The sequence below is a fragment of the Rhynchophorus ferrugineus genome, unplaced genomic scaffold, assembly GCF_030347505.1.
Source record: "Rhynchophorus ferrugineus isolate W39M unplaced genomic scaffold, kcgeb_rfMv2 rfM6, whole genome shotgun sequence".
In the NCBI taxonomy this organism is placed as follows: domain Eukaryota; kingdom Metazoa; phylum Arthropoda; class Insecta; order Coleoptera; family Curculionidae; genus Rhynchophorus; species Rhynchophorus ferrugineus.
In genome coordinates, this window is record NW_027472585.1 from 5,523,370 (window position 1) to 5,549,661 (window position 26,292).

At 32.9% G+C, this 26,292-nt stretch overlaps 1 protein-coding gene across 2 annotated transcripts in view; it reads left to right on the top strand.

The window, feature by feature from the left end:
* The window catches only part of LOC143198516 (protein apterous), a 233,726-nt gene that overhangs the window by 120,707 nt on the left and 86,727 nt on the right, over positions 1 to 26,292 (top strand). The window lies entirely within an intron of this gene.

Sequence of the window (26,292 nt, forward strand, 5' to 3'; positions counted from 1 at the left end):
TATTTCTTGGTCCATAATAGGGTTCAAAAAATGTTATTGTAGTGATGATTGACTATAAAACACGCATCTTTTGAGGCTATCCAGCGATGTACCTCTTTTTAGATATTACCATAGCATTTTTTTTCTTTTATTAATCCCTTAGAACTTCAATTATCTTTTTATGTTGATGCAACATAACTACATTGAGATGTAGAAGATCGCTACAGTAAGTGATCTGCTGTACAAAATTATAATATAAATCTTATTCTAGACATTATTATAAACTATTCTAAAGACTTTCTTAGTCTAAATTCTAACTTATTTTTGGAGATTATTATATCTCAATATATGTGTCCATTAATCATTTCGAATGACCGCATGCGTTTGAGCCTATACAATTCACTGTCATCGCGCATATCAACTATCTGGCGAGTGCATTGAATGAACACTTTTAATCACACTCGATATGGATTCCAAGGGGATATCGCGCTGAATTAGTTTATTGGAGACGTAATGTCAGGTATTTACCATGGCTCGCAACACTTTATTCTGGAACGTCTGAACGATAGCTACGTTAGATTTCCTAGTAGTACGTCAAGATTCAATACCTAATAGGTCTAAATGAGCCTAACTGTTGACTTATACAGCAAGACATTGTTGTCTAAGGATAATGTAAAATTATGCCCTATTTGCTAACAGATTTGGTTTAGTTTAAGCCCAAGCTCTTTGCGTTTTATCGCTATAAGTTTTTTTCATGTTAAGCGTCGAGCAAAATGCATTAGCAGATACCTAATATTGTCTGCTTGCGGGAGTTATTATAAAGTTTTTATAAAATTAGAATTCACTGCATAGTGGAGCTATATGTAGAGATTCACTTACGCCTTCAAAATTTATTTATTTATTGTTCATATTTTGTAGAATATTGAATTTGACAACATGATCCACTAATACCAACTTAACCCGAATTTTACAGGCTTGTTCAGTTACTTGTTCCGAAGCAACAAACATGTTTTTATCTCTTTTTTTTTTTGAACTAGAATAAAATGAGAAGGACAAATCCACTCCAAGTTTAATTAGCAATATATTGAACGTCATATGTGTCCTGAGTCTGTTGTTTATTGGACGAGCTATATATAGCAGTATTTGGAACAAGTGTTTCTAACCATCACAATGTTTAGTTAATATCCTAATTGTGGTATAAGTTTTCATTCAAGGGTTGTCATATTAACAAATAATTTTTATCACATTTATATAAAAACTCAATGTTCAGTCTAAATGTTTCTGTCTTTAACTGTCTAAATCTAAAGTAATCCCAATTCTGAGCTATAGGTCATAGCCACCATAGGTCTTAGCAAAGCAACTTCTGTCTTCTTCAACCATAATATTGAAAGCAATACATACACCAAGATGCGCCCAAAAATTGATTTAAATAATTAAAACTAAATTACTTAAGCTAAAGTTTTACAAGTTCGTGTGGTTTGAGTCGCCTCAATCCTTATTACAGGACAGTTTTTCTTTTCATCCAATACCTTTTCAACAACCACTATTACTCTGTGCACTTAGTCGATTGTCTAACCCAAACTGGAAATCTGGTATATCCATAAATAGTTTGGTACGTTTTAATAGTAGTTTCTCAAATAATTTTGATATCGTAGGTAACAGCGAAAAATGTCTCTAAGAGTCTTCTAGCAGTTTAACAAGTTTTTGCAGATCTTAGTGACTTAGCTTAATTATAAACGTTGTAATAAATATATTCAACAATTCTTCAAAAAAATTTTTTATGTATCTTAAAGTCTTCATTTTACCATCGAAGGTTTATCTGAACTGGACCTACAGTTCAACGTGGACTCCGGACCACGGGCGAACTTAGAATTCAACCCAGAAGACATCCGGTCTTATCCAGCCAGGATACTGACGTGACCGCGATCATTTTCATTGTCGGATTTTAAACTCTTGCCTAAGACAATCACAAATATTAAACAATCATGAATATAAGTGTACGACCATGCCCCAGCAGGATTCGAAACCCCGACTATCGCAGTAGTAGACTCGCAACAGTAGGTGGACCGTCCTGTCGCCATTACCACTGCGCCAACCAAGCCGACAATTCTCCAAATTGATTCACACAAATCAAGACTCCAGAGTGAATGATATAAAGTCAATGATATCAAATTTGGAATTTAGTAATAAAACAAACATACATTTCTGTTCTTCTTTATTACTCATCCCATTGTTTATTATTCTATTGTTATTTAAACTGTAGTTCAGTCTTAATACGCTGATATTAACTAATTATAACTTAATTATATAGCATAATAGAATATATGAGAAAAAGTGCTATGAGAAATTTAAAAGCTACTAAAACAATTATTCATGTTCAGTTCATTGGAGAATTGGAGATTAGGAGCTTTCGGTGAGTGCTGTCCCAATATTTAAAGATAGTTGTACAAATAAGTTAAAAGAATATTGTTATTTTGAACTTTTATCAACAATATAGGATTAAAATTTTATCGACTTTATTGCTAAAATTAGTTTAAAATCGTTCTAAATGTGATGTATGGAATTTTAAAGAAAATTACTATTGAGAAGATATGAGTCTTCATGAATGCTTTCAATGTTTTAGAACAGTGATTATAAATTACCAAAATCTTCTTGGAAAATCGCTATAGATTGTAATTGAAATATTTAAGTTTAGCATTGAAAGACACATTTCCCAAAGCAGAAAGACACTTTTTGGATATAACAACAGTTTGACGACATGTTGAAAAATCTCTGAAGTCCTACATACTTTAAATGGGTTGTTAAAATAATAGTTAAAATATTCTTTCTACCTCTGATTACCATATGGTATTAGGAAAACTGGGCAAAACATAATTATTAACTAAAATTCATGATTTTTCCACAATAAATGCAGGCCAGATAGGTGATATTCAATCGTTAATAGTTAAAAAACAATAACATACTTTTTTGGTACCTCATTAGATAATTGATTTTGGAAGAAATTGATAAGAGCAATTGTTGATTTTCGCGTTAATTGGTTTTATAGACTTGTTTAAGTGTTAAGAGTCTCTATTTATAAGTAACATGTCTACTTGATATAACTTTTGACTGAATTTTCTTGTAAATTAGTTAGAAGCTGAAGTTAAAAGGATTACCAGTTTTTCCTTGAGATGTAAATTATTATTATTTCCTTTTAAACGACATGAGCTCGAGTTCGTTCCAGCGTTGCCAGTTCGGATCTGAAGTCACGCTCCGACCATTTACCGCCAACAGAGCCGATGAATGGACATTCGTGTCGGCATAAGACCGATTTCCGAGATACATAGTCCGGTGACGTCACGGGCAGGCGCCATAGGGAGGCGCTGCTGCCCTCGCGGGACACCCCACGGCGAGATCTTTGGTGGTCGCGGTTGATTTCGGTCGTTTGATGGTCCGTGACAGCTGTGACGACGCAAACATGAGCAAAAAACTTTCATATTTATTCGAGAATTCGCTTAAAAAGCAATAGCTTGATCTTCTTATGTTAATCTCATACAATATGAAGTCGATGTATCGGAAAACAGCTGTCTTGACACATGGGGTATGAAGCTTTTTTTTTTCCAGAATAAAACGATTTAATTAAATGTATTTAACGAAGTAATTAAGGTAACAAAACAATACTTTTGTGTTGTTTTAGGTTGTAATATCATAGTCTAGCCTAATATTGTCATTAATTGAATATAAATCTCTGCGTGCTTTCTAAAATAATTATTATTTAGTTTGTCGATTACAAATCGAAGTTATCCTTGGATAAAAGTATGTTGCAGTAGAGACCAATACTTATCGAAGCGCGCTAAAAATTTCAAAGTTTAGAATGATGGTTAGGAAACGGTAAATGACAGCATGACAATGTCAGTATTTCGTAGCGTGTCTAACTGGTGTTTGATTTGACATGGCGAATTTTGAAATGTATTTTCATTTCTGGTAAAATCTTATTATTCTCACGTTTAATTTGATAATAAATGTATTTTTAATAATCTGTCTATAATATATAATTATTATAAATCAATATTTTTGTATTTCTTTATACAGTCATTTAGCCTACTACAATAAGGTTTCATTAATTAAAAATTGAAATCGGCAATTTATCCGATAGTTCTCTAATATAACTTATAAGCCTTCCAATAAAACAGCCAATGCATGTCATAAAAATATATAATGCCACGTTGCCGCATCAAATTTAAGGTTTGATTTATTTTGACTCTGACAACAAAATACTAATATAAATATAACAATAATAACGTTATCAAATATGATTAATAATGTTATGCATATATTTCCAAAGGACTTAAACTGCAGTTAATTAAACAGCCAACAGTTTAGAGTTGTTTTATTATATTTACATTGAATTTTATTTCCAGACAATATATAATAGAGACAGTAGAGTTCTAGATACGTTTTCGTCTATATTGGTATCTCCTGGAAGCATAATCTATTTAATTAACAAGTGGATATCCAAGTAATCTATTTTACTTCCATTAGAGAGCATTTTCACCTTTTTATGTTTAGTTCTTGTTTCCTTTGTTCCTGTGCTTCCTTGTCAAGTCGTTATATATGTTTAAATTTCTCCAAAGTTTATTTTGTTACAGCCTGTGGACATTTTCCTTTATAAAATTAGTGCATATGCCATATCTGCGACACAGTTAAACACAAAATTCTAGCTTGCTCATGTACATTCTAAAGAATTACGGCCCACAAAATATATGCACAAAAATATTTCAAACTCTACGATATATTAATATTTAGTTATGTCTACTCTTATCACTCTCTGTTGGTAATTGTTAGAATTCAGAGATAAACCCAAAACAAAAAAGTTTCATTCAATCTTTTTCACTCTCAGAATCACTGTTCAAGCCATTTACCAAATTGTTAATTAACATCTGTCAGTTTATTTTCTATCTATCTGATAGAGTTTATCCAAAGCAAAGGTGTTATTTTAGACAATGCCACAGAGTAACTTTTTCCAGGCTTGTTGCTGAAAAGAAAGTAAATTACATAAAATACAAACATTTAATATGTATTTAACAGGTGACGAAAACACACAATAAAACTCAGCTCCAGGTATAGAGCCATGCCTGTTTCCACCATGAAATATAAAATATTAGCAATAAGCTATTAAAAAATGTTATAAGTAACAAAACCTATATTATTCTAGTTGTTGTTTTTCCATTACCCTTTGATTAACTTTATACCATTTATAGCCGTTTTGCCAAGAGCAGTCCAATATTCCATTTTGACGTCTACATACATAAATTAAAGTAATAAAGTGGTATTATTTTTTAAACAATGTCTTAAAGTTCCTCTTCTTGGGTTATATTAGCACCATTTAAATCCGTTGTTTCCTAACAGTGTATGAAGGGATGGCTTACGTGCCTCAAAGAACTGCAAAGAACTCAAATAACTTAAATTTTACGAAGAGTTGGAAGTTCATCAAAATATGCGTCAAAATACCGGTTTCCGGTTTATAACCTCTGATTATTATCATTAAAGTTTTGCATAACATTGCAGATATGTAACAACGGTGTCGACTAGTATTATTTTCATGTTTGAGCGCATCAGAGTTCATTCTGTCTCTTTTTAACTAGAGTAATGTTAATTAGTAAAAAGAGAAGGAAAAATCGGCTTCGAGGAACCACTATGGAAACCACTATATATATTTTTACGAATGACTAGTGGCACAGTGCTCGGTTTAGCTAGACTGACTGAAAATGGAGAAAACAACAATAGCGCTGTGTTATTTGTTCAATGCTGGACAAAGCTGCGGGTTTGAGGACGCGGTAGTCATTACCGGTCAGATTTTCGCCGGATTGAATTCTTGTCACGCGTCGTTGATGGGGCCGAACCGATCGGCCACAAGAGCCAAGATGGGAACTCCGGCGACCGGGTCCGATTTCCGCGAAGTCGCGATCTCGACCAATCGTTGGACGCGGTGTCGCTCGGCTTTGTCTCCCGCGAATGGAGCCCACACAGGCAGCCGGAGCGATACTGTCGCCGCATTCCGGATGGCATTTCGAATCGAACGGTTCGGATCTTAATTTGCCCGCGACCGTTAGGTCGTTGTGGGTGGGTGGTGTCTCTCTCATTGGCAAACGATAACGCGCGTCTGCGAAACTAAATTACTACTTGCTGGAGGAGATAGTATAGGGTCAATACTTATTACCTCTTAACAAAATGAACTTACCTGAGTCTACATATAACAGGTCAATTGAAAAGTCACCGCTCTGATACATAGATGGCGCTACTAGAATTAAATCCATATGTTTTTTAGTTAACCCTAACCCTTAAAAGATGCATGTATAAATTTGAGAGCTGTCGGATCATTAGTTTATGAATTATAGCATTTTAAGTGAACCAACTTTTGTTATTGTGAAAAAGATGGATAAAAAGGCACTTTGCGCTTGATAAAAGATTGCTTTTTGAACGGAAAAAATACAATTGAAGCAAAAAACTTGGCTTTATGCCGAGTTTCCGGACATTGCCCCAGTAAAATCAACCATCAAGGATTGGTATGCTAAGTTTAGACGTGGTGAAATAAGCACCGAAGACCGTGAACGCAGTGGATGCCCAAAAGAGGTGGTTACCGACGAAAACATTTAAAAAATTCACAAAATGATTTTGAATGACCGTACATTGAAATTGAATGAAATAGCAGACACTCTAAAGATATCAACTGAACGTGTACATCATATCGTTCACGAATATTTGGATATGAGAAAGCTCTGTGCAAAGTGTGTGCCGCGTGAGCTCACTTTTGACCAAATCCAACGACGAGTTGATGATTCGGAGCAGTGTTTGAAGATAATCAAGCGTAATAACCCGAGTCTTTGCGTCGATATATGACAATGGATGAAACATAGCTCCATCATTTCACTCTGAAGTCCAATAGACAGTAATCCGAGTGGACTGCACACGATGAACCCGCTCCAAAGCGTGGGAAAACGCATCAGTCGGCTGGTAAGTTTATGGCGTCTGTATTTTGGGATGCACATGGAAAAAGACAAATCGTACTACAAAAATGGAATCGAAAAGTTGGAGGGTCGCCATTATGAGGGTATCACCATTTAAGGGAATTATATTGAATAAAAAAACTAATTTTTCTTAAAAATAGTGTTTTACTATGGTAGGCCGGAGATTTTTAAATTAACCTATTATATGTGTAGTTACGTTGAGTTATTTATAATAGACAGAATACATTATCTCAGATGTTGAACACGTAGGGGCCAGCAACGACGACCAGTAAACGATAACAAAGATCTGGCAATCCCTAGACGTTGATCTCGGATATCGTTGAAGGGTATTTTGTATCTATCATTCAGTCAATGACCATTATTTAGTTCAAACGTGACGTCATCGACTGCCTAAGTGTCTATAGATTAAGAATGATATTTTTTACCAAATATCCATCTGTCATTGACAAGAAGCACGATAATGGCTAATAAGTCTTTAAATATAGGAATCAGCTTCTTTCTTTCTTGAAGAATATTTCTTTGAACACGGCAGACATGAGATACCAATCGGACTAAATATTTATGATTTCATATTATATATTTTGAAAGTATTAAAATTATACGATAGAAAACTTTTTACTATGCGAAAAGTTCAAAAATGGATCATTTCCCTTAGTTTTAGTGTATTGTCAAACCATTAGAGATACGTAAAATATATAACTACATTTTTTTGTAGATACATCATCAAGATGTTTAATGTATTGCCTGCCGCAATTTGTAAATTCGTTTCGGAATCAGACAATATTTTCCTTCTCATTTTATTCTAGTTAAAAAGAGACAGAATGTTGTCTGATTACATCGAACACGTAAACGAATGATACCGTCAAAGGCATCCGGTTGTCAGACAAATACAAAATTCTTGAAAGCAATAAGAAGTGTGATTCTTGAAAGCAATAAGAGGTTATAACTCTAACCTATAAACTATTGTGGCTGTATAATTAACTGTAGTTTTTAGATGTATTATGATGTTAAAATAAAACATTTTTCTTCAACTATTTTATTTAGATTAGAACTTTGTTGTATGTCAAAGCCAAACTGAAGCAACACTCAGAGTTGATGCGGCAACATTGCAACGTTTTGACGACACAAATTTGACGTATCTACAAAATAACTTTAAATAGACTATATATTCTGAACAATTACACTACAAATATCCTATATTATGTTGTCTCATTCTGTCACTGTTGTTTGCGCTATCAGAATTTATCTCATTTTCTAAATTGTAAAATTGTATCGACCACTTTCTTACGCTTCAGGGTTCATTGAGTTCGTCCAAACCAAAGGTGTTATTGTAGATAATGCTCACTGCTAAAAGACCAAACAGTTTTTTATTATACATGAATCTCGACGAACATGTTTATTATAATAATTCTTTGCCATCACCATAACAATTCAATAGTACTAAATGTGCATTGATAGGGACAGAGTAGGAGGAATACTGTGTAGCCATGTTAGTGTGTCCGTTTATATTCTTTTCAGACCACTTTTTAAAAATATGTAAATTACATAACACACAAACATTTAATTTACGTATACGGAGTGACAATTTCAAATCATTGTCTCTGTATATTGTTGAGTTCTTCAAGCATATTTCTGAAGATCAATTTTCTTTGAAATAATTATATCAAATAATGATTATATCGAAAAAAACTATCCACTGTTTTTATACACTTCACATATTTGATTCTGAATAGAGCCAACATCAAAGTGATTTGAATCATCATCTGCTTCACATAGAGACGGTTTCTCTTTGATGAAGCCAACATTATATTATACATCACTTTTTGAGATATTTTAGTCACAGTGTCCATTATAATAACCAGCATAATATTTCCAATAAAAACCGCAGCAACTTAAGTTTAATAAAGTTTTAATAGTATCAACACTTACTGGAAAGAAGGAGTTGCCATTATTTCGTTCCTGTCCTAATTAATTAATTAGAGACGCAATTTGTTTCTGACTAATTAGTTTTTAATATTTGTTGGCTTTGGCATTTCCAGCTAGAACAATCAATCACAACTATTAAGAATTAATTTGATATTTAGCAAAACAAAAATATTGTTTGACGGTTTTGTAACCTATTAAACTATATAATTAGTATCACTAATGTTTTGAAGAATTTTGCGGACACTTGACAACCACGCGAATTTTATAGTATAAATAATTATATGTTCGTACACATCGGACAGCATTATATCTTTTCTTAATTAGAATAATAATAATTTTGAAATTAATTTACAAACTGCAATAAGCAATACATTCTATATCGTGATAACGTGGTTCACTTTTATTTTGAATGGACTATATGTTAGGTGTTTAGTGTCTTTAGTCTGGGGAATAGGCATCGCAAAAATTTAACATTACAATTCATACTCACACTAGTCGCTTTTTAAAGCCATTACAGTCAAATTATAGTTGCAAAATGAATGGTAGAACATGAGCTAGTACCGTTACGTTACCAGCCGAATAATTAACGATTATTTACGTGTAATCTACGAGCCTATTTGTTTTATTTTTAACGGTAGGCAGCCACCGAGCACCGACTGCGCTTTTTTTCTTCGGCTTTTGTTCAACGGGCCGGCAGGTGGTGCAGACCTAAATTCTACGGATTTTATCTTGGCGTTGCACGCAAATCTTCAGACGTTAATTTTTGACACGCCACACGCTTCGAGAAACGCATTTTATAAACTTGCCCCGGCTTCAAGTTTGCGCTTCATTCCCGTTAATTCTAGATCATCGTGTCGGAGTTAACACTCAATTTTTGTTCGAATTTGTTATGTATATGAACCACGCCTCGCATGTTTTTAAGATTAGATGATGCTTAGGGTGCTTGGACCATAAGTTTCTACCAGCAAACGGTGATTTTCAGCGAATGTTTTCTTTTGATTAACTAAGATATACGTTTTTAGGCTTGAAACTTTACATTTTCATAGAGATATAAATATTTGACGATGTTACTTTCGCATATTTTAACATGTATAGCTTTTAAGCTTGATGTCAGTAGAATAAAATGACATCCTTACTTTATTACGCGAGATACATGATTAATTTTATAAGTACTGGTCGAATTTCGACCACTGGGCGATCTCTAGTTTTTATTATAATCGCAGTAAAAAATGTTTAATGTGCTTAAGTTTTATCGCGACGAGGTAATCGAATATTTTTAAGATCTAATTGGATTCTTCGCAATGTTCCAGAATTTTTTTACCTATAAAGCCATGATGAAAATCTAAACTGCTATTTCAAATATGTAATATTTTGAAACACGTATGGCATACGTACAGAACACAAAAAACACGTATTATACACATGTGCTATAGTTTTGTCACTCAGTAGCCGTGGTATATTTTTAGATCTTGGAGACCTATAGGTAATCAATAGCGGTATCTTTGAAATATTCACATCAATTGATCATCATCTTTGACCTATAGTCTTTAGTAGTAGAGCCCAAACGATACACATTCATTTTTGTTAAGAATTAGAATGAAAAATATATGGTGTGCTAAAGTTTTGTCGCGACGAGATATTCTGACATTCTTCACGAACTAATTGGATTCTTCACGATGTTCCGGGAATCTTTTTGCTCACAAATTAAGGACGTATCGATACGGACTTTTTTCTCGCATGGAAAGATTATATTAATCAAACGGTCGTAGTCGCGCAAGGGCCCACTCCACCCCGCGAAACGACAGAACAAACAATAATCATCCGTCTCCGGACGATTTCGCCGTTTCTCAGACGTCGAGGAGCTTCCGCTCGCTCGAGTAGCAGAATTTAACAAGGCGCCGTCGCGATAATTCGCAGGAAAAGAAAATTATTCGAAGGCGCAACGAGAGAACGGCAGGAAAAAAGGGCGTTTGCAATTGCCGCGGGAAAAAGTGTCGCGTCGCTCAAAGGCATAACGAAAGAAAGGACCGGGTGGTAGGCAGCGCGGGGGGAAGGGCGTGGCGGGGGGTGGAGAGGAGAGAGAGGGGGGACTTTGATCCGAACCGGCACAAAATACTGTGAAATTTTTGTGTTAACCTCGATGGGTTAACGGCTACCGTTTATTCGGTTTCGTTTCACAGACGCTTGTCAGGTTGAGGCCTTTCAGTCAGGATGGGATTGATGGCGAGAAAAGCAAAGAGGGAGAGAGAAAACTTTTTTTAATTACGTACGTTGTGTATGTACGTGTGAACAAGTAAAAAAGACTGGTGATAAAGATTTTATAAAATAAAAGTATTGTTTTAAGTCAATGGAAAAACAAAAATATCTGGAGCATTTAAACCGAAGTTAGCACTCTGACGTGTATAAACTTAATATATAGTCTATTCCAAGTTTTTCATATATACGTCTTGGAAATTTGTAACGTCAAGACATCAATAACGTAACGTAACGTCGTAACGGCAATATTTCCGCATCATCTCCCGAGTTTTAGTTCAGTTTGTATATATATTATCGAAGGACTTAAAACTACACTTAAGAACTGCACAGGTATAATAGTTTGTATGTTCGAGTTATTTTATTTACATTATTACAAATCTTTTGACCACCACCTTTGAGGTAGAGTTTCTAGATGCGTTTTTTTATGTAGTGGTATCCCTTAGGAGGCCTAATCAACTTAATTTACGATTATATATCAAAGTAATGTATTTTACGTTCCGTCGTGTTACGTTTTATGTATTTTTCGTAAAATTAATTCGTAAAGTTAATCACTGAATTCTGTCTAATGCATTTACCATATCTACAGAACAGTTAGTATTCATTCTCTCCTCATACATTCTAACTTAATGCTCATGTTTAATTCTGAACAATTACAATGATATCTGTGCACACAAATCTTTCACGCCCTACAATACCATTTTCTACAGTTATATCTATTAATTATGTGCATACCTATAGTTGTTTCCACTCTATCTCAGGAATTTCCAGCATTGTACAGCATTATCACATATCCTGAAAGTTTCCTTCAGTCACTTACACTTTTCGACTCACTGCCCAATTCAATCATTAAACTGTTAATTTCTAATCTGTCTTAAAACATGTTCCCGACTCCAACATTTATCATTTACTTTCTATCGTATCGAGTTCATTCAAACTGAAGATGTTATGGTTAACAACGCTTCCTTCCACATATCCAAACAGTTCTTGATGGAATATCCTTCTTGAGCTGCATGTCCATTATAATAAGCCTTTCCTACTCCCCATATCAACTCGATTGGTTTTACCATACAGTCGTAATACTAGGCGATCATATTGATTAGCAATCAGATCTACTATATATCTTCTTTTGGGCTTATTTCTAAAAAAGTTAATTGCAATCAACGCAATGAAACATTTCATTTATATTTACCTAGTAACAATTTCAAATAGTTCAGTTTTAAGCATAGTCTCTTCAAAACTCAATTCATGTTTGGAAAGCTATTCCTTCATTACAGCCTCTGTTGATAATATTGTAGGGATTTTTCCAACCAGTGTGCTATAATATCGTGTGCTATGATATACAACAAAAAAATGTTATGGTTAATTTGGTCAATCTCTTTTCGTATTGTCAGCATTGAATCATAATCTCACATCCAGAAAGTCCCATTTACTCACTGTCACATTCTGAGCCAGTATTTAAGTCAATAACTAAGCTGTTTAACATGTTGTCTTCGAAGTTTAATTTATGTTTTGCAAGCCAATCCTTAGTTACAGCCTTTGCCAACCATTTATTGGGATCAATGTCTGAAAGTTGCATTGGACTTCTTCGTGGGTTATCTTTATACCATTTAAATCATGTTTATTAATAGTGATCCCCCGAAGTGATCCTCAAAGAGCTGCATATTCCTAAGTTTTCTACGGATACTTTCCAAACTAACAGTTTCCTCGGGAGTAATTTTATTAAATTATGTTTATAGTGAAAAAACTACTCAGCGTTGTTATGCATTTCATAAAATTAATATTAAATAGAACTAACATCTAGGTATGGAGATACTTTCTTTTCGGTGTATAGAAAATGATATAGTTTTTCTTTAATTTGAGATATTTTAGTTATACTACCCACATTAATATCCGGTGCAGTTGCAATACAATATTTCTAATGAAAACCCCAACAGCCTAATATATAATAGTATTAATACGAGTACGAGTACTTATATATCTTGATGACGTAGTTTCACTGCTACTTTTGATAGACTATATGTACAATTTTTCTCGGCTTCAAATCTGAAGGAACCACGTATCACTACATAGTATAAAACAAAGTCGCCTTTTCTGTCCCTATATCCCTATGTGCGCTTAAATCTTTAAAACTGCGCAAAGGATTTTGATGCGGTTTTTTTCAATAGATAGAGTGATTCAAGAGGAAGGTTTATATGTATAATACATGCATAATATACTAAGGCAACATTGCTAATTTTAGAGGTTTCTAACGTGATGTCGTAAATTAACCTATTTTTTTAGGTTTATTTAGCAATTAGCAAAAAGGCTGCCTAACCCTACGAGTTAGATCAAATTAATATACTACAGTATTGTACACCGTAAAAAGGTCTACAAAAAAGTCCGCGATGGTATATGTTTATCTTTTAGGGATAACCCACATTAACCATTTTTATTGTTTACTTTTTACGTGAGAAAATGGCTTATTTACGAAGCTATTTTAAGCAATACGGCATTAATCCTTATCGAATTAAGTACCTTAAATACAGTGTGCAATTAATATAGATCAATATGGTTCCTTATAGCATGTAAATTAAACCAATATTTTCGGAGATATTACAAATTTAAAATTTGCGTTTAAAAATGTGTAATGTAATAAAAATTGTATGAATTTAGATATTCCAAAGATAGCAGGAAATCTTCATAGTAAGTATAGGGGAAGAGGAATTGTTTTACTCCAAATTTAATGCGTGCAGGCCAAGGGCAGTAATGAATGAACCAAAAATACTGGATCGATTTTAATCATGATTTCATTGAGTGACATAGGCATATATATTTTATGCCCGTGCAAAGTCGGAGCGGGCCGCTATGTTTTTATATACAACGTTCATATATTTAGTAGTGTATTTAATTTAGTATCAGCATTACACCCGTGCGAAGCCGGGGCGGGTCGCTAGTTACATATGAAATATATACTCATACAGTGGTTCAAGTTACTTGTATTGAATTGATCTTGATCGATCCAAAGGGAATTAACCGTAACGATCCCAATGGAGCCAATATAGATAGGAGACGGAGACGAAACAACGCGATAAATAATAAGACGTCGATGCTCCTCTCCATATCGACAAACCGTCGATATCGGAACACGTTGCGAGACCGCCCCAGATAAATGAAACCGTCATGTTCGGCCGTTCGGACACGCTCTTTCGGGCGGGACAAAATTAAAAAAATAGTCGCAACGATATCTTTAGTGGCTTTATCAGGACGAGTGGAGTTAAACTTCGATTAATGATTCACGTACGGCTGAGTTACCGCCCGGTTTCAAGGCACGATTTCCGTTGCCGCGGCGGGTCCGCCAGGTCCACCGGGTCCACCGGCTAGGCTCTCTACCAGGTGATAGAACTAGTCGGTTCGTTTTTCGTTGTCCGCTCGATTGTATGCCTTCGTGTAGATTAATAAATAGTTTTCAACAAGCTGAAGCCTACCGTTTCTAAGCTTTTATACATATATAAAATAATGAAACAAAAGTACCAAGGACTTAAAACTTTTAATTAATTATACAGTTATAATAGTTTGTAGGTTATGTTGGGAAGTAGTATTTCTTATATTTTCATTGAACTCTTTTAGACACTACCTATGAGTTAGAGTTCTAGGCGCGTTTTTTTTATGTAATGGTGTATCCTGGAAGCCTAATCCACCTAAATAACAATTGTTTATCCAATTAATGTGTTTTAGTTTCATTAGAGATCATATTTACCCACGTTTAGTTCTTGTTTCCTTCGGTACGGTGATTCCTTGTTAAGTCATTTTGATATCACTGTATTTCTCCTTTAATCTGTTCTGATACTATGCTCTTCAGAAGATGATTATATGCTTTTAAAAATTGAATTATTTTAAAAGCAATGCCTGGAAATTTCATTGGACCTTTTCGGGTTTATCTTTAAACGTTTCAGATCCTATGTTCCTCAACAGTGTATGAAGGGTTGTTCCATATCCCTTAACGAGCAGCATATCTCTAAGCTTTCTATGGATTCTGTTCAGACTAACAGATTTCGCTGAAATAATTGTATTAGATTAATTTATGTTTAAAAAACTAATCACTGATTTTATACATTTCATATATAAGATCTGTGACAGAAACAGGCACACGTAATATTTTAGAAAAGCAAAAGCTTGGCTTCAGTAGATATTTTTTAATACAGCATATCATCAAATTCAGAAACAATTACTAATGTGCATCTTTAGCTGCTGTTTTTAGTTATCTTTCGAACAAGAAACAAATTTAACATCCGAATAGGACCTTTTCTTTGGATGTAGTGCATGAATCGAGCCACCTTTTAACAATATTCATTTAAAATACTTGTTAGTTTCCAAATTTTTTATCATGATATATATATATATATATATATTATTATTATTATTATTATTATTATTATCATAAACATTATATTTTATTATCAATAATATTTTTCATAGACAGACTTATTTAGATATTAGTTAGCCAGTAAGATTAAAATTAAATCAATAGCTTCATAATCAATGATATGCTCCTGCAGCTAATACAGCTGTTTTAGCGTGTATGCCTATAATATTTTGATACAATTCAGGAATATTGCTATATTACCTATTCAATGACATGTCATCACGGCTATTGAAGATTTTCCTTTGACTCCATTAAAACAGCTTCCTGGATAGTTTAACATAGATTTTGGACTATCTATTTAAATAGAAAGTTATGTTCAGTGAAAATAATAAATAAGAACCAACGTTATGCGATTTTTAATGCAAGTATCAAACCTTGATGATCCGAATAATTGTATATATTATTATCATTCTTTTTAATATAGTCCAATGATGGCCAATAAATTTTGCAGTATTTTTCAGTTCATTCGTTTGGTAAATCCTGCTTAGCATGAGCTATTGTTTAGAATAAATGATCATGGAACAAAAATCCATCAAGCGATTATATATAAATTTTAGAAGTTTTGTTACCATCTTAATTTTTGAACTTTTGAATGAAATTAAACAATGAAAGTTTTTGTTTGAATAAAAGACGATAAACAACAAAATTTGTTGTTCAACAAAAGAAGCAAATCTAAAGCTGAGTTTTGACGTGAATAATACATACTTTTTTTGGAATCAGTTGAAAAAAAACCCTTAAAAGAATTCTGACTAGGTACTTGTTTGCTGATTGGTATTTAGTTTGTTCACTTTACTGGAATTTACTAGTCTCTCCCAATAATATTTGCGAAGTTTATAGTGGTTAAAGATATCGAACCATGAATTGGTCCTAATCTCTGAATTGTAAATTTAATTCCGGAAGCCTAGACACTAAAAGGAACTCGCCCGAAGAAAATTGTAACTGGTGATCGTAACTTAAGTTTGTGGAGGGTTAATCGTTAATTTTCAAGTCAAAGAGATTAGATTTGTATTAAGAGGAAAGTGTTCGAGTGGAAAATATCACGGTATCGCACAAGGTTGATGCTTCAATAAAGTGAACGAATTTCTGACCCAACAAACTTAACAAATAATTACCGTATTCGCTCAATATGACTGTGATGGATCTCTTTCTGTGTCTCAAGCTTAAATTCGCATTTTTGTCAAAGCATCAGGATAATTCGCTATGAAAGCTGAGTTTGATTCATGAAAATTCTATTGTACTTGCATACACAAGCAAGACGAGTACGGTATTAATAAATCAGTATATATTTCCGAAATTAAAATAAAATTAAATTGCTTAAGCTACAGTTAAGAATATTCTTATATACTAAACAGGTTCGTGTAGTTTGGTTTGCTTCAATCTTTTGATGTCCTGCATGTTTTCCAGTATTTGATTTCGAAGAATAAATAAGTTTTGACAACTCCATCAGTAATTAGTATAAGATTATTATTTAAAAAATGGTTTAATTTGATAGTCATGCAATAATTTCGGATAAATTATAGACATCATTTGCTTTATTGATTAAGTCTTGGTACCCTAAAAATAATTCACAGTTCTATCGCACACATTGACATCATACGTTAGTACCGAACGTCACAAGCGGTCGTTAACTAAACATCAGACCGAGAAACATTCGCCAGGTCAAACATCACCTGCGCCAAGTAGTGAAACCGATAAAAATGCATTCGATACGAGGCCGCAGAACCGTCGGACATCTCGTGGAAGCGTTCGGCTTCTCGCAGAAGATTTAGATACAGAGTCGGATTAAGATACTGGACGTTTATGAACTGTAAAGCAAAGTTTTTCCAGTCGGTGCTAATCTGTTCAGGTTCAGCGACGTAAAAAATACGACCAGCCAGTTTATATCTTTACTTGAAATTACGACGAGATGGCATTCCGCTCCGTATACAGGATGTATTAAAATCCGAGGCCGGCGATGAAGCTATTCCAGTTCAGTCGGCCAAAATTAAAAGCGAAAATATCCGGAATGTTTGATTTTATAAAATTGTTTCAAGCAGGCAATAATGTGTATATAATTTTTTTTTCCTTTTTAGTCTCTGATCTCAATTGTTCTAAAAATAATTTATGCGATCTTCTATGGACAAATTTGAAGCTTCCCATTTTGCGCTTCTGCTCAGTATTCTTGCTTCAGTCGGGGTTTTGCCCATTGTTTACAGTATCTCTATCGTACTTTTGCCCCAGGATTGCACATGTCTTTCTAAATATAATTTACGTGATATTCTATAGACTAATTTTCCCCTTGTTAGCAGTATCACTCTGGTGGTTTTTCCTTAAGTTCGCTTGGTTTTTTCTAAAAATAATTTATGCGATCTTTCATGGACAAACTTGAAGCATCCCATTTTGCGCTTCTGCTCAGTATTCTTGCTTCAGTCGGGGTTTTGCCCATTGTTTACAGTATCTTTATCGTACTTTTGCCCCAGGATTGCACATGTCTTTCTAAATATAATTTACGTGATATTCTATAGACTAATTTTCTCCTTGATAACAGTATCACTCTGGTGGTTTTTCCTCAAGTTCGCTTGTGTTTTTTCTAAAAATAATTTATGCGATCTTCTATGGACAAATTTGAAGCATCCCATTTTGCGCTTCTGCTCAGTATTCTTGCTTCAGTCGGAGTTTTGCCCATTGTCTACAGTATCTCTATGGTACTTTTGCCCCAGGATTGCACATGTCTTTCTAAATATAATTTACGTGATATTCTATAGACTAATTTTCCCCTTGTTAACAGTATCACTCTGGTGGTTTTTCCTCAAGTTCGCTTGTTTTTTTTTTAATAATTTATGCGATCTTTCATGGACATCCCATTTTGCTTCTGCTCAGTTTTTTTGCGTCAGTCGGGGTTTTTCTCCTCGTCTGCAGTATCTCTCTGACGCTGTTGCCCCAGGTTCGCTAAGAGATTGCCCCTTTCTCTCCTCGCTTACCATTTTGTTCTCATTTCGTGCCTCTTTGTTATATTTCTCACTACTTGAAGTTATTTCATTTTATTTTTGTTTTCTTTTGATACGGTTATACTTTCTTTTAGGTTTTGTTGAATATGAACTTCTTAATTTAATTTTCCATTTTGGATATTGATTTTCTCTGATCAACATGGCTTTCTACTGATTAAGGTTATATTATGTGTATATTGGGAATTTCATTTTCATTCAGTTGTTATCAATACATCATCAGCTAAAGCCCCTTTCGGTCTTTTAGTTTCTTCATATCCTTATATCCTATGTGCAATTCTGTTTTTTCCCTTTAACATTTCTTTGCCATCTTGCTGTTTGGCTTGGCTCCTACTTGAGTAATTAAGGTGAATTTCACTTTATCCCTTACTTATTTTATTCTAATTAATTTTTTCAAAACAATTACAATTTAAATAAGCTAAATATATTTTTATATATATTTTATAATAATGTTTTATTTATTCGACTAATACTGCTATTACTATTGCTGTATGTGTTATTTTCTGGCTATCCGTTTTGTTTTTATGATTTTGTTATTGTTTGGTTATTTTGGAGGAAGATGTTTTAAGAGCTTCTAATGCTACATTTTTAAATAATTATTATTTAAATCGATTTTATTTTACAATGACAGATTCTAAAATAATATCTAATATTACAGTTTGTGGAAATGTTACAGATAATATTATAAAAATAACTAGAAATATACAATATTTTTGACAAACATTATATTAATATATCAGTATACGTAAGTATATAAAAATAGATATTTAGATAATATATTAATGCTATTAATTACTATGAAAAAATGTGGAAAATTTAAAATATTTCGCCATATTACTTCAGCAACCAATAAAAATATAATAAAAACGTTCACTAAAAACCCAATTTTATATATGTTTTCGAAAATATTTAAATTCCCCGCTCGATTATACTAATAACTTAAAAATTAGTCACGAATTATGATTTTAAATTAACTGTAATCTTTTAAAGTATATCTTCTGTATTTAATGCACTTATTCTTTCGAATATTATTTATGTCTTTATATATGTGATATGACCTCCTTTCTTTAGAATACTTTTTGTTGTAATATTACGCAATACTATCCATACTATAGGCTATTTTGAATAGTACAGAAGTATTATAACACACTTATATATATCACATGATTTAAAAGCAGGTTAAATTAGTCGGAAGGCAAACTATTTGCGAATTTGATATAATAGCAAACAAATTGTTTAAGTTTTTATCGACCAATACCAATAATATATTAATAATATTCATTAAAATATTTCTATATTCACTTTCTCACATATTTAATATCGGTTATTAGAGAATTATTAAAATTAATAACATGCTATAAAATTTACGATTCCTATAAATATTAACAAGTTTTTTTTTATTAAATAGCGCGGTAATATAAAACATATAAACATGTGAAGTGTATCCTCTAGTAAATTGTAACGAACTGTCACTAAAAATACAAAAATTCTACATTAAAATTGAAAAATTTAAATTTCAAAATCTTACAGATATTCCTATTCTTAAATTAGTATATGCCTGCATATATTTTGATCAACGATATTATATTGGTGAACTGTCGAGGTCGGCGTTGGTTTCAACAATTTAGAAATGGTGATTTTCATGACATGACTCAAATAACTTTCAGAGAGTTCAGTACTTGATGAGGAAACACTTCCAAAGGAAAGATTGAAAAGGATAGAAAACATTTCGAACTATTTTAACAGTGCAGTTTCCTTTATTGCCAGTTAAAATTACAGGTACCGAAGCTAAATATTCATGGTTACAAGTTCTTGTTGTGTGTATAGTAAAAAAAGTAAAGTAAGGTGTAGAGTGTTACGAGCAGATAAAATCGAATGAAAATGTTACTGGCGATGCCTACCGACGTCAGTTAATCACACTAAATGACGCATTGTTGGATAAAAGATCAGCGGTACCGAGTAAAAGACACATTCTCTGGCATGACAAGGCTGATTCACACGTTGCATGAGTTGTAGTGCACACACTATTGCAGCTCTAATGCAAAATTCTGTCGCAGCTGTCCTTCTCACCAGGCATAGCGCCTTCTATCACTTTTTCGAGTGTGTGCGAAAAGTGCGAAAATCTGCATCATTCTTTCACAAAAAAAGTTGTAGAAAATGATGGGAAAATGGACGGAATGATTAGATTAATTGACGAGATCATCACAGAAGTCTCCCTATCTTACACGCCCTTGGTGATTGGTGACTGTAATGATTGTTTGTCGGATTTAATACAATAGTATAACGTCTAGATTATGAAAGGCTATACAATTTACATACATTATTTTCTAAATAACTTTCGGCCATTCTGAAAAATATTTTGTTATTAGCATTGTAATTCGTTAGATTTTATTAAGATACTATTCTTATAATAATTAATCATCATCCATTAACTTTTATTAATTATGTTCATGTGAATGTAAACAAATTAGATTCCATTAAAGTTGTTTATTGTAGTCAATTAACGGCTAACTGCTAATAACCAAATAATATAATTAAGTTAATAAATCATAGAGATATACGAGGGTTCTGAGATAAATGCTTAGTTTTCAGGAAAAAACTTCTATCTCTCTATAAAATAATTCATATATTTACGTGTTACTTCTATACATCAGCCCAAAATGTTACTACAATGTCTTCTATTTAATCTGATGGTCACTGTAAAAGTTCTAAAAGATAATGTGGTTAGATTCTTTTCTTTTTTGGTAAGTAATTTTTTCGAGGTTGAATCTTATATAACATATGTGTTATATTGATGGAAATGATTTTTCTTACTTTCTTTTTAGGATTTTGTTCTGGAAAACTTAAGTTATACGTGCATTGCTTTTCGCGAAACATCCCCATAATTTTTTTTTGATAACATCTTTGTTATATATGCTTGGTACAATCTTAATTATAAATTAATTTATTTCTACATTTTATTTGTACTTGGATTAATTCACAAGCAAGACGAGTGCGAGATAAATACATCAATATGTATTCCTCATTTATAAAATTATTATAACTTGAGCTATAGTTTACACTAAAGGTATATATTTTATATAAGTTGGTATGGTTTTGTTCGTTTCAATCTCCTCACATCCTGCGCGTTGTCCAGTAGTTGGATTGCTTCCACATTAGTATGATTTAGTAATCTTCTTTCGTATTGTAAGGCGAGATCTTGGATAACTTCGCAACCATTTGATTTCCAGGTCATCGTGCGATGATATCGTTGGTTACGCAGCGATAGGCATAGGTAACTAATCAAAAAAATTAGTTTTCGCAGCGTTGCTTGACTAGATGATTTGAATTTTCAATGCAACACCATATTTGCACGCTGTTTTGACCTATGCCAGATTGGCTTTATGGTTGTCTATAAATCAATATATTTAATTTTATATCAAGTTGATAGTATCTTTCGACTAACCAGTATAGTTGTTTTATTGTGGTTCTAATGTATTTTGCTTTTTGTCTAATATGATATTTCCAATTTAATCTACGGTCAAGATGGATAGCGAGGTATTTAATTGAAATTGAATTGAATTCTATGTGTCCATATAGGTTTTAAGATTTGTTTGTATAATGTACTTTATTATGTGTTGATAATTTTATACGTATTACCACATCATTTTCCTATATTTTAACTTTAGATCTTACCTTCTCTTCTCAGTTTAACATGTTCCTTCCGGCGAAGTTTTGAATCAAGAGTTATTCCAAGATACTTAGCGTTGTTGCTATATAGAACGATAGTATTGTTTATTGTTATTGCTGTTTGTACTATCGAATTTTGGTGAAGTGTTCATTTAGTTTTTTTATTTTCCTGTTTGGGTCCGATTACTTATATAGCCTACTAACTGTTATAACGGTATGTTCGTGTGACTTCTTCATCTCCGACAGTAAGAGTCGCAGTATCATAAACAAATGTAGCCGTTGTGGATATTTTCACATGCGTAAAATAGGCCTAGAGTTGGCTCCAATACACTTCCTTGTGGTACACCTACTTTAGTTACTTTTATGGTAGAATATGCTTCCTCTAGTTGTGATCCTAAACTTTCTGGCTGTAATTTTAATATTGCAGTGTGTAACACTTTTGCTGGACATACTTTTTTACCTTCATAGGTTTTATTGGTATACGTTATCTATGAATTGAAGTGTTGGTATTATTGGTTTATTGTGTTTCATAATAACGAAAAACAGAAAATATAGACAGAATAAAGAGTGAATAGAAAAATAGAGAATATCAAAAATCATTTTGTATGGATGAATTATCCATAAAGCTATACGATTCTGGTCCAGTTCAAGTATTTACTACGCATTTCTTGTACCTTTTTCTAAATCTAAATATATATTCAAATTTTCATCTTATATATAATCAACGGCTAATTACTTATACTATTTTTCAAAGCTTATATTTATATTAAATATTCAGGCTGATATTCTTTAACCTTACTATTTCTCTAATGATGTTATTTTTGTTCTTTAAAGTTTGAAATTCTTCTAATTGTTTACACTTCTATGTGTATATATCGATGCCATTGTTAATATGTTGAAATGTACTAATATAGAAAGAACAAAGAGTGAAAACCAAGAATGTTTTCTTAAAAAAAATATTAGCAAAATTAATTTCGTATAGATACGTTTAAAAAAATATCACTTTTTAAAAACTACGCTGCCTCTGATCAACTTTAAGCATTTACCACGGATGTTTTGGACTTTATCTAATCTTGAGAAATTTTTAACTTTTCATTTTCGATCTAATCAAATGCTTATTATTTCTACTGTTCTCGAAGCTGAATTTTCAAGTTGATTATTATATAACCTTACCATTCTTCTAAGGATGATATAATTACATTCGTATTAATTACTTCTCTTTGTTTACACAGCTATATGTAAATAACGATGTCATTGTTAATATGTAGAAATCTAAAAAATAAAGAATTAAAAGAGAAAACAATGAATGTTCTCTGCAAAAAATGCATATCAAAAATATTTGTAAAAACTGCACTGTTCCTGCCCAACTTTATGCATTTACCACGAATCTTTCGTACTCTTTTCTAATCCTGAGATATATTTAACTTTTTATTTTATATAACCAAATGCTAATTATTGCTACTGTTTTTTAAAACTGATAATTATTGAAATTTTCAGGCTGATTGTTATATAACCTTAACATTCTTCTAACGATGTTATTTACGTTCTTTCACGTATTAATTACTTCTAGTTGTTTACTCTGCCATTTGTATATAACGATGCCATTGTTAATATATTATTAGAGCGTCGAAATTACCAGCGAGAAATAATAAAAAAAAAACGACAGCGCTCAAATATCATTATCCGGAGTCAAACCACTCAATTACCTGGTCAGGAAAAAAATTACGAAACGTATACCGCAATTATCCATTGAAATAAGCGTGAGTCAGTGGAGTCGAGGCGACAAAAAAACCAAAACAAGCCACACCTCCGCCACCGGAACCGCGTTATTAGTGTAGATGACAGTGTCACCTATTAGTTCCGGTCGGGGGGGCGCTGGCAGCACCGTCGATGCGTCGCCATTCATTTGTTCCGCTTGTTTAACCGGGAGTTAAATGTCACAATGGCTCTAGAGTCGAACAGCACGTGACCCTGTCTTGCCCCAATTCTTCCCAATTTAGGGAAAGGGAAAAATGGGGAAGTATTGACAACCGGTCGAATATTTGAAGGAACTTTTATCATTTTGGCAATGCTACAGATAAAAGAAGTGATTTTATTAATTTTTGATACTATTGTAATGTGTTCTCAAACTTGCAGTAAACTCACTTCATCTCAAATAGTGAAGTCAAAAACAGTGTCACGCATTTTATTTCATTTCTGCTTCCGTATATAACAACATCGAAGGGCGTAAACTAAAGTTAATTAAATAGCCACAAGAAATTGTTTTTTTGTAATTGTAATTTTATTATATTTACATTGAACTCTGTTCTAAACCATCTAGGGTGTCACCTAGATGATTAATCCACCTAAATAATAACTGTACATCTGAATGATGTATTTTATTTACATTAAAGAACATATTTACCTTTTCATGTTTAGTTCTTGTTTCCTTCTTTACTGTTTTTTCTTGAAAATTATTCTGATATCATTATATTTCTCCTCAGTTTCTTCTGTTAGCGTTTGTTTACATTTTTCTTCATAAAACTGAATTTAGTCACTGCACTCTACCTCGTGGATTTGCTATATCTGCAAAACAGTTAGTATTCATTGTCTTCTCACACATTTTAACTAAATCTTCTTGTGTATTGTAAACAATTACACACGTAACTATCCATATTAACATTTCACACCCTATAATATGATTTTTTACATTTATCCTATATTAATTATATACATACATATAGTTATTTCCATTCTCATCAGCCTCTCTTGGCATTGAATAAATAATCCCATACCCAGAAAGATTCATTCACTCACTGTCACATTCTAAACCACTGTTGAACTCAATGACTAAGCTATTAACTTTCAATATAACACTAGTTTACAATTTCGCCATTTGTCAGTTTCTTCTTCTGATGGAAGTTCACCCAAATCGGTATTATTGTAGACGTCTTGCATATTTATTATAGTAATTATTTACCGTATCCTATAATAATTCGATCGAATATGCAGCGATGGTGAGGAAGACATTGCACTTTGGGAAAAACTTACTTGATTTGGGAAACATACAACTAGGTATGACACGCGGGGGTATATTCAGACCAGTTCCTTATGCGATGTACACATAGAATTTGCCTACATCCTATTAAAATGTTGTTGTTATATAGAGGAAACTGCAATCCTGGCCTTTGGAGGTAATATCAATGAATCAACTGAAAAGTTACAAATAGATATTGCCGAAATATAATGGTGGACAGAACAAAAGTCAATACAAATAAAAAAATAATTCAATAAATTTTGATTTCATGAGCAAAAGCATCAAGTACAAGCCAGTACATATAAATCAGCAAGTAGTCTCGTATGGAAATACAGACAAATATATTGATGCGTCAAAACTAAAACAATCTGTCAAAATATATTATTTAAAAAAGAAAACTACCTCAACAATTACTGACCCAAGTGTACCTCATTAAATGCTAAACAAATCTGCAGTGAGAATTGACACATTCGTGAATAAATAAACATAATTTTTTATTCCTTTATGGTATATTCGGAAGGCTCTTAACGCTTACCTACAACATATACGCTCAAATCAATGTTGGAGGGAAGATATGAGCATCTATACTGTATATTATCATGGCGAGTAACTATACACATGTATTAAAACCGCATGGGACGCGTATGAGGATCATCAGACGACAAGAAAATGAAAAAGCAGATAGGAATCGATATAAAAATGGCGACGTTTTGCCATCGTAATAAAAGTTTAAAGTTACGGATATTGTCGACGGTAATAAAAGTTTCTTATTCTCGCCTCCTGCCGGATTGTGGCGCTCCAAGAAGAAATTATGTGCCATAAGGGCGGAGATGTCGATGTGAAATCAGATAAAATATACGACAGCGTCGTATGTTTGACTTGTCCGAACAATAACAAAAAACACACAATTCGTAAAGAAAAGGAGTTTGCTGCTGCATTGTTTGTTAATAATTTCACCTCCAGAGCCCCTAACGTACGATATTTGCTGATTTGTGTTATAATTCTTCTCAAATTACAATCATGCCCCAGCAGGATTCTAACTAATTCTAACTA